This window comes from Zalophus californianus, chromosome 6, assembly GCF_009762305.2.
Source record: "Zalophus californianus isolate mZalCal1 chromosome 6, mZalCal1.pri.v2, whole genome shotgun sequence".
NCBI classification, from domain to species: Eukaryota; Metazoa; Chordata; class Mammalia; order Carnivora; family Otariidae; genus Zalophus; species Zalophus californianus.
This window is the reverse complement of record NC_045600.1, coordinates 43,354,300-43,369,823: the sequence shown is the minus strand read 5'-3', so window position 1 is coordinate 43,369,823 and position 15,524 is coordinate 43,354,300. Positions and strand designations below refer to the sequence as shown.

The following is a 15,524-nucleotide window of genomic DNA, read 5'->3' as shown; positions in this document are numbered from 1 at the left end:
TTTATGGGCCCAGGAAAGAGGTGAAAGAAGGATGCTACCTCAACCCTTCCCTTGTCCCTTTCCCTAGAAATCTATGTACACATATACATATCTATAGAGCACCACAAAGGGGTCCTACCTATGCCCCCACACCAGGAGCTGGGGGACCCAAGGCCCAAAGCCTTGGGGTGGTCAAGGTAAATGTGAGGGGTCAGGGCTTGGGTGATGTGGGGAGCAGCCTTCAACTGCTGATAAGCCTAGAGAAGCTGGACTCTGGGGTCCAGAAGGACAGACCCCTGCTCCCTTCACAAGTGGTAACAGATCTTCTCCCCTCCCTGACCTCCTAGGTAGAGATTGGCGGCGGCTCTATCAGTCCCAAGGGAGGAGGTGGGCGAATGGCTCCTCCCCTACCAGCCTAGATTGCCACAACCCAGAGACCTTTCAAGGAAAGGGCTGACGGGTTTGGGGCCCTGAGAAAACTGGGCAGGGAGAAGAGAGCTCTATGCAAGGCACTGGAGTCAACTGCTCCCAGACTTCGGGCCCAAGGCATGGGGCAGAAGGAACCCTGCCCCCTCCTCCAAACTGAACCGGAAAGGGCCAAGGTGCTCAATTTGGCAGCAGAAAAACACAGCAGCAAAGGTACAGAAAAGGGGGAGTGGCACTCAGGGCCCCACCAGTCCCCCAGGAAGAAGGAGGTTCTAAGGCACTGACAAGAGGAGCCAGGGGCTCATGGCGCTCAGGGCAACCTGCTGCCCCCTTCACAGCCTGGTCAGGCTGGTGCGGAGAACCCACTTCCCCATGATGCCGAGGAGGCGGTGGCCGCTGGGTTTTCTCAAAGATGAGTCCGCGTGTGAGGGCTGTGCGCCCTGGTGTGGGGCAGGTCTTGGCTACCCGGCTGCGGCTGCATGAGCACTGAGTATCGTCATCCACGCGGCAGCGCGGCTCGCGGAGGCGGCAGGTCGTGGAGCTCCGTGTCCCTCACGTTGTCCACCCAGCAGGCCACGGGTCCGGCACTGTCTGGACGGAAGACGTGGGAGGCGGGCGCGTGGTCCCGCAGGTCCGGCGGGTCTGCTACTGAGTCTACACACTTGGCGACCGGGCACGCGCTCGAACAGCTCGCCCATTGGCTGCAGGAACTCATGCACGTGGGGCCACCGCAGCCCGTGGGCCAGGTGCCGGCCCTGCAGTTGCGCCGGGGATGCGGAAGTCGGCCTTGTCCACGGCTGGAAGGGGCTGCGTGCCAGGGTCTCGTCCCGGGCGACGACCACGCAGATCTTCCGCGTCCCGGGCCTCGGCCCCAGGGAGCAGGTACTGGACCGGGGCCCTGGGGACAGCGCCGTTCTCCTCCATCAAAAGGGACATTGCGTTGTGGGCAGAAGAGCAGAAAAGCCAGGGGAGGATGGCCTGGCTCCGGGGCTTCTGACAAGTGGCTGACTCTCAGTCACCTTTGCTCTATAAAGGGCCACACCTCCTCCTTGCTGATCTGAGTAATGGTGGTGGAAATGTTTATGGGGCCGGTGTGGTCCATTCTGGCTGGACTCCGGCCGGGGCATCCAGCTTCCCCTCACTCTGGGCTAGGGCCAGAATTGGGGCGTAGAGGAGGGAGGCAAGGTTCTCCAAGAGCTTCTGAGGGGGGGAGCCAGGTGTTGAGGAGGAGTGGGAGGGAGGGGGCAGGGAGGAAACACCTTTACCACGTGGACTTTACTTCCTGGGAGGCAGGTACAAACATGGAACCTCCATAGCTGCTTCTCTTTGATGGGGCACACTAGATACTGATTTTTTCTGATAATCTGGGCATCTCCTAGAACAGCAGTTCCCACACTTTTTAAAGAAGCAGACCCTTTGTCAGGTGGAAAACTATAGCCCCACTGTATGAAGCAGATAAAGCAGAGGCCTTGGTTGTGGAGGTGGGATAGATGGTCCACCCTCTTGACTTTCTCTTTCTCCTTCCTGTCTTGGCGACAGTCTGTGAGCCGTTCCGGGAAACCCTGGCACTTTGTGGAACAGTGAAAATCTAACCATGCTAGCAGGAAGTGTGAGCTGATATATTTGATATTTATTGGCAAGATCATGATACTGTTAAAGAATGTATGTATCAGTTTGACAAAAGCAGTTTTGAATGTTGGTGATACAGTGCTATAACTCCTATACAAGGCCATTTGAGAGAGTTAGTTTCTGCCTAGAGGGAAGTAACAACTTAAGTCCTAAAACAGATACATAGTTATGTGTATGGTGGTGGTGTCAAGTTCCCATTTCCAACATGGCCACCGTGACCTAGCCCAGAAAACCCCGAAGATGTGAGGCAGACCACTTGTAGTCTTGAGAGCTATAGTCTTCTCAACATTTAAGCAGGAGAGTTCCTTCCATCGTTTCTGAATCAAGGCTCCTAGACAGTCAGAAAGCCAAAGGGCTTCCTTTTGGGGTTATCTTGACTCTGTTGTTGCAGTGAAGCTGGTCTGTTCCATTTGACTTGAAAGTTACTGATAACAAATTGATAATTTTGGTGACTATTACATAATTGTTTTAGGGTATACGAGTTTGGATTGATTATACCTCACCCATAAATTTTCAATGCCCCAATGTGTCTGATCCCCATTGCTGGAGCATACCATGGTGAACGGTCGTTCACCAACTTGCTGGGGCTGAGCCTTTCTCAACAGGCACAGTTGAGGAGGTGTGAACAGCAGGTGGAAGTGTGTGATCTGAGGGTTGTTGACTGACAAGGTCTTATATGTGACACTAACCTACCTTGGCAAACTGGTGTTACCCTTGCAGCTTTCACTTAGCAATAGTGATTATACATTGTGATCACAGAAATTCTTAGTTGCAGCCCACTTTGTCATGTGAAAGAAAAAGGGAACAACAAGGGCTTGAAAATAGCGTATGGGCTTAGTCTGATAAATCATATCCCATTAATTTCCAAATATTTCTGAGAAATCAGGAAGGGGAACCTAGTAAGTTCTATTAGTTCATGACTAAGTGATTACTAACTGGTTATGCATTTTAAAACACACAAAGAATTACATTTAATGTTGTTGTCTTCATCTGGAGAGAGATTTGTTTTGTTTGACAGAACATGACATCTTGGGGTTAGTATAGACCACTTGGTCCTCCCTGAAAATTCATAGATACGGAATTTTAAAATTTTCTTTTGGTGAGCATTAAAATAATAGGTGCTAAATTCTCTCTCCAATTTTTTGGCCCCATCGCATGGAAGTAGTACCTTTCAGGCCTGATGGAGTTTGCCTGCTCCGTCCCCTTCTCCCTGGAGATAAGCATGAGTTCCCTCTCCTGCCTCTATCTTATTTCGCTAAAACACTTTGTTCCATAAACTCTCTTCCTTGGCTTATAAAGACAGTGGTGCAATGAGGTTCAGTATTCAGAATCTGGCACACATATTTTGTGTTAAGGGGCTGACAGATTTGAAATGATGAATTTCATATTTCATTTATGATGGGGATGTTGTTGACTAACACAGGAAGAGCATTAATTTGAGTTTTCTCAGTTGGTGATGATGAATTGCCATTCATGCATTTAGTAATTATTAGTTGATCACCTTCTCTATGCTCTGATCTGCCCCTTTTCTTCTGCTCTTTCTTTATATGTTCAAGAACTTATCTGTTGGTTAATTGGTACTGAGGAGATGCTGAGTATAAACTGGGTAAGAGTAAAACAGTATGTCTGAATGAACCTACAGTTCTTAGCACAGCCTTTGAACTGATGGAGCAATGCCATCAGCCATCATTACCTTTTTCTGGTAAACGGGATTTCAAAAATAATGACTCTGTAGTGAAGAAGCTGAGAACATGGGCGTCAGAAAAAGATTGTCTGGGCTTGACTCCTGAATCTGCCACTTACTGTTTAGGATACCTAGGCAAGATACTTCACTTCATGGTGCCTCAGTTCCCTGCAAAATGGGGTGATATTACTTACCTACCTCATAGTGTTAGTGTGAAGATTAAATGAGATAATCCTCTAAAAGTTTATAGAAAAGGACCTGGCACAGGGTAAATTCTTAGTAAATGTTAGCCATTATTGTGGTTATTATAAGTGTAATCATTTTTTATTTCTTTAATTTTCTTTAGTTATTATGTGAAATATGGTTGTGAAACATAGTCATGGTATATGAATAGTGAAAATAATCTTTTGATTTTACCCAATCCTTGTCTAAAAGTTTGCTGCCAAAGATATTGGGGTGCAGTATATTGTTCTCCCCTCCGGCCCTGACGCACAAAAGGTAGGGGATAGCAGTGAGATAATAAGATTGTACTGGAAGTCAGGAGACACAAAGTTGGATGTTAATAACACTTTCTTTTATCTTTAAATTTTTTTATTGTTATGTTAATCACAATACAGTACATCATTAGTTTTTGATGTAGTGTTCCATGATTCATTGTTTGCGTATAACACCCAGTGCTCCATGCAGTACCTGCCCTCCTTAATACCCATCACCAGGCTAAGCCATTCCCCCACCCCCCTCCCCTCTAGAACCCTCAGTTTGTTTTTCAGAGTCCATTGTCTCTCATGGTTCGTCTCCCCCTCCAATTTCCCCCCCTTCATTCTTCCCCTCCTGCTATATTCTTCTTTTTTTTTTCTTAACATATATTGCATTATTTGTTTCAGAGGTACAGATCTGTGAGGCAACAGTCTTGCACAATTCACAGCACTCACCATAGCACATACCCTCCCCAATGTCTATCACCCAGCCACCCCATCCCTCCCACCCCACCCCCACTCCAGCAACCCTCAGTTTGTTTCCTGAGATTAAGAATCCCTCATATCTGTGAGGTCATATGATACATGTCTTTCTCTGATTGACTTATTTCACTCAGCATAACACCCTCCAGTTCCATCCACGTCGTTGCAAATGGCAAGATCTCATTCCTTTTGATGGCTGCATAATATTCCATTGTAAATATATACCACCTCTTTATCCATTCATCTGTTGATGGACATCTTGGCTCTTTCCACAGTTTGGCTATTGTGGACATTGCTGCTATAAACATCGGGGTGCACATACCCCTTCGGATCACTACATTTGTATCTTTGGGGTAAACACCCAGTAGTGCAATTGCTGGATCATATGGTAGCTCTATTTTCAACTGTTTGAGGAACCTCCATACTGTTTTCCAGAGTGGCTGCACCAGCTTGCATTCCCACCAACAGTGTAGGAGGGTTCCCCTTTCTCCGCATCCCTGCCAACATCTGTTGTTTCCTGACTTGTTAATTTTAGCCATTCTGACTGGTGTGAGGTGGTATCTCATTGAAGTTTTGATTTGGATTTCCCTGATGCCGAGCGATGTTGAGCACTTTTTCATGTGTCTGTTGGCCATTTGGATGTCTTCTTTGGAAAAATGTCTGTTCATGTCTTCTGCCCATTTCTTGATTGGATTATTTGTTCTTTGGGTGTTGAGTTTGATAAGTTCTTTACAGATTTTGGATACTAGCCCTTTATCTGATATGTCATTTGCAAATATCTTCTCCCATTCTGTCGGTTGTCTTTTGGTTTTGTGGACTGTTTCTTTTGCTGTGCAAAAGCTTTTTATCTTGATGAAATCCCAATAGTTCATTTTTGCCCTTGCTTCCCTTGCCTTTGGCAGTGTTTCTAGGAAGAAGTTGCTGTGGCTGAGGTCGAAGAGGTTGCTGCTTGGATTTTCCTTTAAGATTTTGATGGACTCCTGTCTCACATTTAGGTCTTTCAACCATTTTGAATCTATTTTTGTGTGTGGTGTAAGGAAATGGTCTAGTTTCCTTCTTCTGCATGTGGCTGTCCAATTTTCCCAACACCATTTGTTGAAGAGACTGTCTTTTTTCCATTGGACATTCTTTCCTGCTTTGTCAAAGATGAGTTGACCATAGAGTTGAGGGTCCATTTCTGGGCTCGCTATTCTGTTCCGGTGATCTGTGTTTCTATTTTTGTGCCAGTACCATACTGTCTTGATGATGACAGCTTTGTAATAGAGCTGGAAGTCCGGAATTGTGATGCCGCCAGCTTTGCTTTTCTTTGTCAACATTCCTCTGGCTATTTGGGGTCTCTTCTGGTTCCATACAAATTTAGGATTATTTGCTCCATTTCTTTGAAAAAAGTGGATGGTATTTTGATGGGGATTGCATTGAATGTGTAGATTGCTCTAGGTAGCATTGACATCTTCACAATATTTGTTCTTCCAATCCATGAGCATGGAACGTTTTTCCATTTCTTTGTGTCTTCCTCAATTTCTTTCATGAATATTTTATAGTTTTCTGAGTACAGATCCTTTGCCTCTTTGGTTACATTTATTCCTAGGTATCTTATGGTTTTGGGTGCAATTGTAAATGGGATCGACTCCTTAATTTCTCTTTCTTCTGTCTTGTTGTTGGTGTATAGGAATGCCACTGATTTCTGTGCATTGATTTTATATCCTGCCACTTGACTGAATTCCTGTATGAGTTCTAGCAGTTTTGGGGTGGAGTCTTTTGGGTTTTCCACATAAAGTATCATATAATCTGCAAACAGTGAGAGTTTGACTTCTTCTTTGCCGATTTGGATGCCTTTGATTTCTTTTTGTTGTCTGATTGCTGTGGCTAGGACGACTAATATTATGTTGAATAGCAGTGGTGATAGTGGACATCCTTGCCGCGTTCGTGACCTTAGGGGGAAAGCTCTCAGTTTTTCCCCATTGAGAATGATATTCGCTGTAGGTTTTTCATAGATGGCTTTTATGATCTTGAGGTATGCACCCTCTATCCCTATACTCTGAAGAGTTTTGATCAAGAAAGGATGCTGTACTTTGTCAAATGCTTTTTCTGAGTCTATTGAGAGGATCATATGATTCTTGTTCTTTCTTTTGTTAATGTATTGTATCACATTGATTGATTTGCAGATATTGAACCAACTTGCAGCCCAGGGATAAATCCCACTTGGTTGTGGTGAATAATCTTTTTAATGTACTGTTGGATCCTATTGGCTAGTATTTTGGTGAGAATTTTTGCATCCATGTTCATCACGGATATTGGTCTGTAATTCTTTTTTTTTTTTTAAAGATTTTATATATTCATTCATGAGAGACAGAGGGAGAGAGAGAGAGAGAGAGAGAAGCAGAGGGAGAAGCAGGCTCCCAAGGAGCAGGGAGCCCGATGTGGGACTCGATCCCAGAACCCTGGGATCATGACCTGAGCTGAATGCAGATGCTTAATCATCTGAGCCACCCAGGCGCCCTGTAATTCTCCTTTTTGTTGGGGTGTTTGTCTTGTTTGGGAATCAAGGTAATGGTGGCCTCATAAAACGAGTTTGGAAGTTTTCCTTCCATTTCTATTTTTTGGAACAGTTTCAGGAGAATAGGTATTAATTCTTCTTGAAATGTTTGGTAGAATTCCCCTGGGAAGCCATCTGGCCCTGGGCTTCTGTTTGTTGGGAGATTTTTGATGACTGCTTCAATTTCCTTAGTGGTTATAGGTCTGTTTAGGCTTTGTTTCTTCCTGTTTCAGTTTTGGTAGTTGATACATCTCTAGGAATGCATCCATTTCTTCCAGGTTATCTAATTTGCTGGCATAATATGTTCTTATAATTGTTTGTATGTCTTTGGTGTTGGTTGTGATCTCTTCTCTTTCATTCATGATTTTGTTGATATGGGTCATTTCTCTTTTCTTTTGGATAAGTCTGGCCAGGGGTTTATCAATCTTGCTAATTCTTTCAAAGAACCAGCTCCTAGTTTCATTGATCTGTTCTACTGTTCTTTTTGTTTCTATTTCATTGATTTCTGCGGGGTCTTTATTTTTTCTCCTCTCCTGCTGGGTTTAGGCTTTATTTGCTGTTTTTTCTCCAGCTCCTTTAGGTGTAGGGTTAGGTTGTGTATTTGAGACCTTTCTTGTTTGTTGAGAAAGGCTTGTATTGCTATATACTTTCCTCTCAGGACTGCCTTTGCTGCATCCCAAAGATTTTGAACAGTTGTGTTTTCATTTTCATTGGTTTCCATGAATTTTTTTAATTCTTCTTTAATTTCCTGGTTGACCCATTCATTCTTTAGTAGGATGCTCTTTAGCCTCCATGTATTTGAGTTCTTTCCGACTTTCCTCTTGTGATTGAGTTCTAGTTTCAAATCATTGTGGTTTGAAAATATGCAGGGAATGATCCCAATCTTTTGGTACTGGTTGAGAACTGATTTGTGACCTAGGATGTGATCTATTCTGGAGAGTGTTCCATGGGCACTAGAGAAGAATGTGTATTCCGTTGCTTTGGGATGGAATGTTCTGAATATGTCTGTGAAGTCCACTTGGTCCAATGTGTCATTTAAAGTCTTTATTTCCTTGTTGATCTTTTGCTTAGATGATCTGTCCATTTCCGTGAGGGGGGTGTTAAAGTCCCCCACTATTACTGTATTGTTGTCAATGTGTTTCTTTGCTTTTGTTATTAATTGCCTTATATAATTGGCTGCTCCCATGTTAGGGACATAGATATTTACAATTATTAGATCTTCTTGTTGGATAGACCCTTTAAGAAGGATATAGTGTCTTTCCTCATCTCTTATTACAGTCTTTGTTTTAAAATCTAATTTGTCTGTTAGAAGGATTGCCACCCCAGCTTTCTTTTGGTGTCCATTAGCATGGTAAATGGTTTTCCACCCCCTCACTTTCAATCTGGGGGTGTCTTTGGGTCTAAAATGAGTCTCTTGCAGACAGCATACCGATGGGTCTTGTTTTTTAATCCAATCTGATAGCCTGTGTCTTTTGATTGGGGCATTTAGCCCATTTACATTCAGGGTAACTATTGAAAGATATGAATTTAGTGCCATTGTATTGCCTGTAAGGTGTATTGCCTGTACAGTATATATTACTGTATATTGTCTGTGTTCCTTTCTGGTCTGTGCTGCTTTTAGGCTCTTTCTTTGCTTAGAGGACCCCTTTCAATATTTCTTGTAGGGCTGGTTTCGTGTTTGCAAATTCCTTTAGTTTTTGTTTGTCCCGGAAGCTTTTTATGTCCTTCTATTTTCAATGTCATCCTAGCTGGATATAATATTCTCGGCTGCATATTTTTCTCGTTTAGGGCCCTGAAGATATCATGCCAGTCCTTTCTGGCCTGCCAGGTCTCTGTGGATAGGTCTGTTGCCAATCTAATGTTTCTACCATTATAGGTTACATATCTCTTCTCCCGAGCTCCTTTCAGGATTTTCTCTTTGTCTCTGAGACTCGTAAGTTTTACTATGAGATGTCGGGGTGTTGACCTATTTTTATTGATTTTGAGAGGGGTTCTCTGTGCCTCCTGGATTTTGATGCCTGTTTCCTTCCCCACATTAGGGAAATTCTCTGCTGTAATTTGCTCCAATATACCTTCTGCCCCTCTCTCTCTTTCTTCTTCTTCTGGGATCCCAATTATTCTAATGTTGTTTCGTCTTATGGTATTGCTTATCTCTCAAATTCTGCCCTCATGATCCAGTAGTTGTTTCTCTCTCTTTTTCTCGGCCTCTTTATTTTCCATCATTTGGTCTTCTATATCGCTGATTCTCTCTTCTGCCTCATTTATCCTAGCAGTTAGTGCCCCCATTTTTGATTGCACCTCATTAATAGCCTTTTTGATTTCGACTTGGTTAGATTTTGGTTCTTTTATTTCTTCAGAAAGGGTTTCTCTAATAACTTCCATGCTTTTTTCAAGCCCAGCTAGTATCTTTAAAACCATGATTCTGAACTCTAGGTCTGACATCATACTAATGTCCGTATTGAGTAGGTCCCTGGCAGACGGTACTACCTCTTGTTCTTTTTGTTGAGGTGATTTTTTCTGTCTTGTCATTTTGTCCAGAGGAGAACAGATGAGAGAACAAAATGCTAACAGAGTAACAACGTCCCCAGAAAATATACTCTAAACAAATCAGAAAAGACCTGAAACCGGGGGAAAAGAAAGGGAAAGAAAGAAAAAAGAAAGAGAAAAAAAGAAAAAGAAAAAGACAAAAACAGAACAAAACAAAGAAAAACAATATGATCAAATATGATCAGGCTGGTGTATAGATCAGTGGCACACACTAGATTTTGGGAGTATTTTGGTCTGTTAGAAGAAAGTGCCTCCCAAAATTTTAAAGAAAGAAAGACTTATATATGTACAAAATAAGGGTTGATACGATGAAGGGATGGAATATGACTGTAAAGATGAAAATTATAAAATATTTTATAAAAGGAATTGATAAGAAGTTGTTTGAGAAAAGAAAGAAGAGGATTAAAAAAAGAAGAAAGAAAGAAAAAAAGGGGGGGGAGAGAATGTGATCAGGCAGGAGACTAGACCAATACGATACACAAAATAGGGTATATTTTGATCTCTTAGAAGAAACTGTATCTCAACGTTTTAAAGAGAGAACAACATATATATATATATATATATATATATATATATATATATGCCAAAAATAAGGGTAGCTTCTATGAAGGGATAGAATATGAGTCTAAAAATGAAGAATAAAAATGTTTTTTTAAAAAAGGGATTGATAAGATGTTGGTTGAAAAAGGGAAAAAGAAAATTTCAGAAAAAAAGTTTAAAAAAAGTAACTTTGAAAGACTAAAGAATCATGATAAAAAAGCCATGAATTCTATGTGCAGTATTCCCCTAGCGCTGGAGTTCTGCTGTTCTCATTGATCGGTAAACTTGGTCTTGGCTGGCTGTTCGTGCTGATCTTCTGGGGGAGGGGCCTGTTGCCGTGGTTCCCAAATGTCTTTGCCGGAGGGAATTGCCCCGCCTTTGCCGGTTGGGGCTAAGTCATCTGCTCGGGTTTGCTCTCAGGAGCTCTCGATACAGCTTTGGAGGATGAGAGTAAAAATGGCGGCCTCCCAGTCTCTGCCCCCGAGGAGCGGAGAACTCAGGGCCCCGCTCCTCAGTGCACCCCCAGAGAAAAGCAGTCAGTCACTCCCGTCTCCCCAGTCTCCGGCCGCACTCTGTGCTCACCCGGCCTGTGACCGGGTGTTTCTATCTCTGGCACCCGACCCCGTGTGGAGTCTCCAAACCCAGCAGATCCCTGCGGTACACTCCTGCGCCGCTCCTCCTGGGAGAGGAAGGGGAGTCTCCCCGGCTCTGCCACTTGTTGGGTCCCTGCTGGAGGAGCAGTGGCCCGACTGGGCCGCGGATCACAGTTTATGGCAACCCTGAGCTGAGAGCTTGCGCCTCGGCTCCCTCTCTGCAGCCGGCTTCCCTGCTCCGATACCTGGGAGCTCTGCCGCACTCAGGCACCCCCGGTCTTTCTGTGACCCTGAGGGTCCTGAGACCACACTGTCCCATGAGGGTTCCACCCCCCGCTTAGCCACTGGAGCGACGTCCCTCAGCGGAGCCGACTTCTAAAAGTTCCAATTTTGTGCTCCGCGGCTCTATCACTTGCCAGAACCCGTCTATCCTCCCGAATATCGCCTCAGATTCACTTCTCCGCCCATCCTACCTTCCAGAAAGTGGTCGCTTCTCTGTTCAGAGAGTTGTTGCTACTCTCTTCTTCGATCTCCTGTTGAGTTCGTAGGTGTTCAGATGGTTTGATCCCTATTCAGCTGAATTCCTGAGACCAGATGAAATCCAGGTCTCCTACTCCTCCGCCATCTTGCTCCACCTCCTCCTTTTTGTTTAATCTATTTTTTTTTTTAGAGACTTTATTTATTCGACAGAGAGAGACACAGCGAGAGAGGGAACACAAGCAGGGGGAGTGGCAGAAGGAGAAGCAGGCTTCCCGCCGAGCAGGGAGCCCGATGCGGGGCTCGATCCTAGGACCCCGGGATCATGACCTGAGCTGAAGGCAGACGCTTAATAACACCCAGGCGCCCCGGATGTTAACACTTTCTTAACCGTAGAACAACTTTGGCTCAATTCTTCAATCACCTTCAAGTCACCTTTCCCATGTACAAAACTGAACTATTAGGAACCACAGTAGGTGGCAGTGAAAGCCTTGAGATATATATATATATAGTGGTTTAATTTGTATTTTAAAGAATTTTGTATATAATGTGCAAATGAGCAAAAGCACACATTTGTGTGCACTCACTGGGCTCATTGGAAGTCTTAAAATAGTAAAAAACAAAATCCGGTCATTTACTGAGCCCCAAGTGTGTGCTAGTTCTATTTGTTCATGATCTCATTTACTCTTGACAGCAACTTCATGATAAGTTGTATTATTCCCATTTTTCAGATAAGGAATCTGAGCCTCCAAGAGTTTAAGTGATGTGTTCAAGTTCACTTGGTTAATGAGAAGCAGGGAGGGATTCAAAGCTAGACCTGTCTTAAGCTTTGGTTCTGTGGTAGTGATCAGTGCTCTTCCAGTTTTATTGCTGATGCAAGAGTCTCCTTCCGAAAGGCAATTGGCTCTTCTGTCCACCTGTGTCCTTGGGTTACTCTGATGAGAATGCCCTGGCAGCCTGAGATGGGCATGTGGTTTGAGCATGAAATAAACCTTCGTGGTTTTTAGTTAAGATTTTTGGGGTTCTTAGTTACTGCAGCATAACCTGTCATGACTAGACTAACACATCCTCCAATAAGACGATTAACACTGATAGCTAAATTATCTCTGTAATTTTCCTGTTTGTCAGGTAGAGGTAGCAGGCTGAATCATCTTTGGGAGAAATAATGATCAAATGTTTTTCAGTGCCAATGAGATAGGTCATGGGTTGAAAGGGTCTCTTACAGTTTTTTCAGTATTTTCTTTCCCCTCTTCTGCCATTTTTTCTCTGCTTTCTACTTTTTTCATTCCTTGCCCTGGGCCTCCTTTTAATTTCTATACAGCTTGAATGCCTGCTGCCTAATACCACTCAAATATTTTTTTGAAATAGGAAGGAAAATTCAGAATCCAGGAAAGCAAAATGTTGCATTCCAAATTCTCTTCCCTTTGTTGACAATTTGGTTAAAAAGATGATGTTTAAGGAGTTTACCTTTACTTTTCACCAAACAAAGCAATCATAGAACTCAGTTTCTTAGTTTTCACATATCTTCAAGGTTCTTTTCACCCCATTTCTCTGGGTACTGCATCTATGTAGCTTGAGGAGGAATCTTGGCTAGCACGCTTTTGCAGGAAGATTGAATTTCTTGCTAAGCCCATCTCTCTCTCACCCAGTTATCATCAATAAATATTTATTGGCCAGCAACCCCCAGCAGAGCCCTGGGTAGTAGGCCTCTGTGAGTCCCAGCTGATCATTATTAATTCAATGAATGTAGTTGTAAATTGGCCAAGAACACACAATGGAAGTGATTACAGGTGCTCTTGTCAATGTGGGCTCACTCCATTGAAAGATGTTTTAGATCTGCTTCTGCCTCCTTCCAAGAAAATACGAGATGCAATTTGCTTCAAACTCCTTTAGTTTCTTGCCCAAATATTAAACAAGAATAAGGCAGGTTGGGAGAGGCATCTCTGGAATGTGTTGTTCTAAATGATTTGGAGGATTGCAGGGTCACTTTTTGAACTAATGTGAATTGGCAGGCAAAATGCTTTCCACTGAGATGAATTATGTGCTCAGGGTCACCTGGTTTTTTATCCGAGTTAGAGGAGTCAGAAGTAGATAAAAATGAAATGACCCATTATCAAATAATCAATGAAAAAGCTACAGTCCTGTAATGTTTCTGGATCAATATACAAGTTACCTTTCAGAGAGATGAATTTTTCTTGAGTAGTTCAGAGCAGAACAAAGCTCACTTTCAGCCAGACTCCCCAAATGCATTACATGTGAAAGCAGAGAAAGAAAACATTAACCTACCAGAGACAAGAAAGAGGGATGCTCTCCAGGCAGGAACCTTTCCTAAACAGTGCCCAGTGAGGGTATTCTTGGGAACATGGTTTGGCAAACATTGATCCAGAGGCACAAGCTGCTGCAGGTTAAGGGGACAGTGTAGATGAAGGTCTGGGGAAAGGGCGTGTTCCTACCCTGAGCACAGGAGGATAAACCGGCAAAGACATTTCCAAGAGGCAGTTTTGCCGTATCTATCAGGATTTAAATTTCTATACTCTTTGGTTTTTTTTTTTTTTGTAAGATTTTATTTATTTAACAGAAAGAGAGAGCGAGAGAGGGAACACAAGCAGGGGGAGTGGGAGAGGGAGAAGCAGGCTTTCTGCTGAGCAGGGAGCCTGATGCGGGGCTCGATCTCAGGACCCTGAGATCATGACCTGAGCTGAAGGCAGACGCTTAACGACTGAGCCACCCAGGCGCCCCAATTTCTATACTCTTTGACCTAGCAATCCAATTCTTAGAATTTACCCTACAAATATCGTTACATATGTATAAGGAGATTTCTTTTTTGTGATGGTAAACACATAACACAGCTTGAAAATGTCCATCAAAAAAGGGAATGGGGATTAAGTCAATTGTAATTTATCAATACTGTTGAATATTATCAGCCATTAAAAAATGAGGTAAATATATATGTTCTGACATATAACCTTGGGGAAGTTATGAAACCTCTTACTGCTTGAGGTATCTCATTTGTATTATGAGTATAGTATTTAATAAATATTAGTTGAGTGACAGACTAAATGACTATTTGTGTGTGTATGTATGTTGTGCAGGTACAATTTTTAATTTTTTAAAAAGATTTTATTTATTTGTCAGAGAGAGAGAGCGAGCTCACTCCAGCACAAGCAGGGGAAGTGGCAGGCAGAGGGAGAAGCAGGCTTCCTGCTGAGCAAGGAGCCTAATCCAGGACCCTGGGATCATGACCTGAGCTGAAGGCAGACACAACCGACTGAGCTACCCGGGCATCCCCAATTTTTTTATTTTTGGAAGGACTAAAACTTATAAAAGTAAATGAGAAACCCAGTAGATAGAGCTAAGTTTAGAATCCCTAGATCCTCATGTGGGGGTGGGAGATGGAGAGATGAAGGATGAAGGAAAGTAATCTTTATTGAAAACACACAGTATGCTGGGCTATCTGCTGTGTACTTTATATAATCATATTATTTAGTTTTCAAAACCGTCTTTAGTAGGTACTATGATTTTCATCTTACAGATGAGAACAATAAGACTCCAAGAAAACTTACCTGAGGTCATATAGTTGAGAGCGGCAGAACTAGGCTTCCAATCTAGGTCTAATGTCAAAGCCATGCTTCCCATCCTCTCCTTTCATGCTGAGATCATGTCTTATCCTTGAATATTTGATGTTCCATGTAAGGTTTCACTCTGTAATGCTTGCTACACTTAATAAAATATTTGCTAAAAAAGCTTGAGGATGCTAACATAGATCACCCTCGCTTTTTATTCTTTAATATGATACTTTCTTTAGTGTATAAGGTTTTCTGTAATTATCTTACCTTTATCAGTCACTATAGGCTAAGTTGTGCTGCAGTAATAAACAATTCCAAAAATCTCAGAGGACTCCTCTTTTGTTACATGTACTTTGTGGATTGACTGCCACTCTGCTCCATGTTCCTTCATTTGAGGGTATAGGCTGAAGAAGCAGCTCTTTGCTGGGACATCGTGAGTCCCATGGGAGAGGACATGAGGGATGGAGGAGTCATGCAATAGCCCGTAAAGCTTTGGCACAGAAGCAGCGCATGTCGCCTCCACTTGCATTTCACTGGCCAAAGTGGGTCAGGTGGTCAGATGGAAACAGTCGTGTGGGAAGAGTATAA

The 15,524-nt window shown here is 43.1% G+C and overlaps 1 protein-coding gene across 1 annotated transcript in view; it reads left to right on the top strand.

The window, feature by feature from the left end:
* The first annotated feature begins 1,271 nt into the window (after nucleotides 1-1,271).
* The window catches only part of PELI2 (pellino E3 ubiquitin protein ligase family member 2), a 556,167-nt gene continuing 541,914 nt past the window's right edge, over nucleotides 1,272-15,524 (top strand). The window contains exon 1 of the mRNA XM_027571669.2: nucleotides 1,272-1,287. The gene's annotated coding sequence lies outside the window, so the exon portion shown is untranslated. The remainder of the gene's footprint in view (nucleotides 1,288-15,524) is intronic.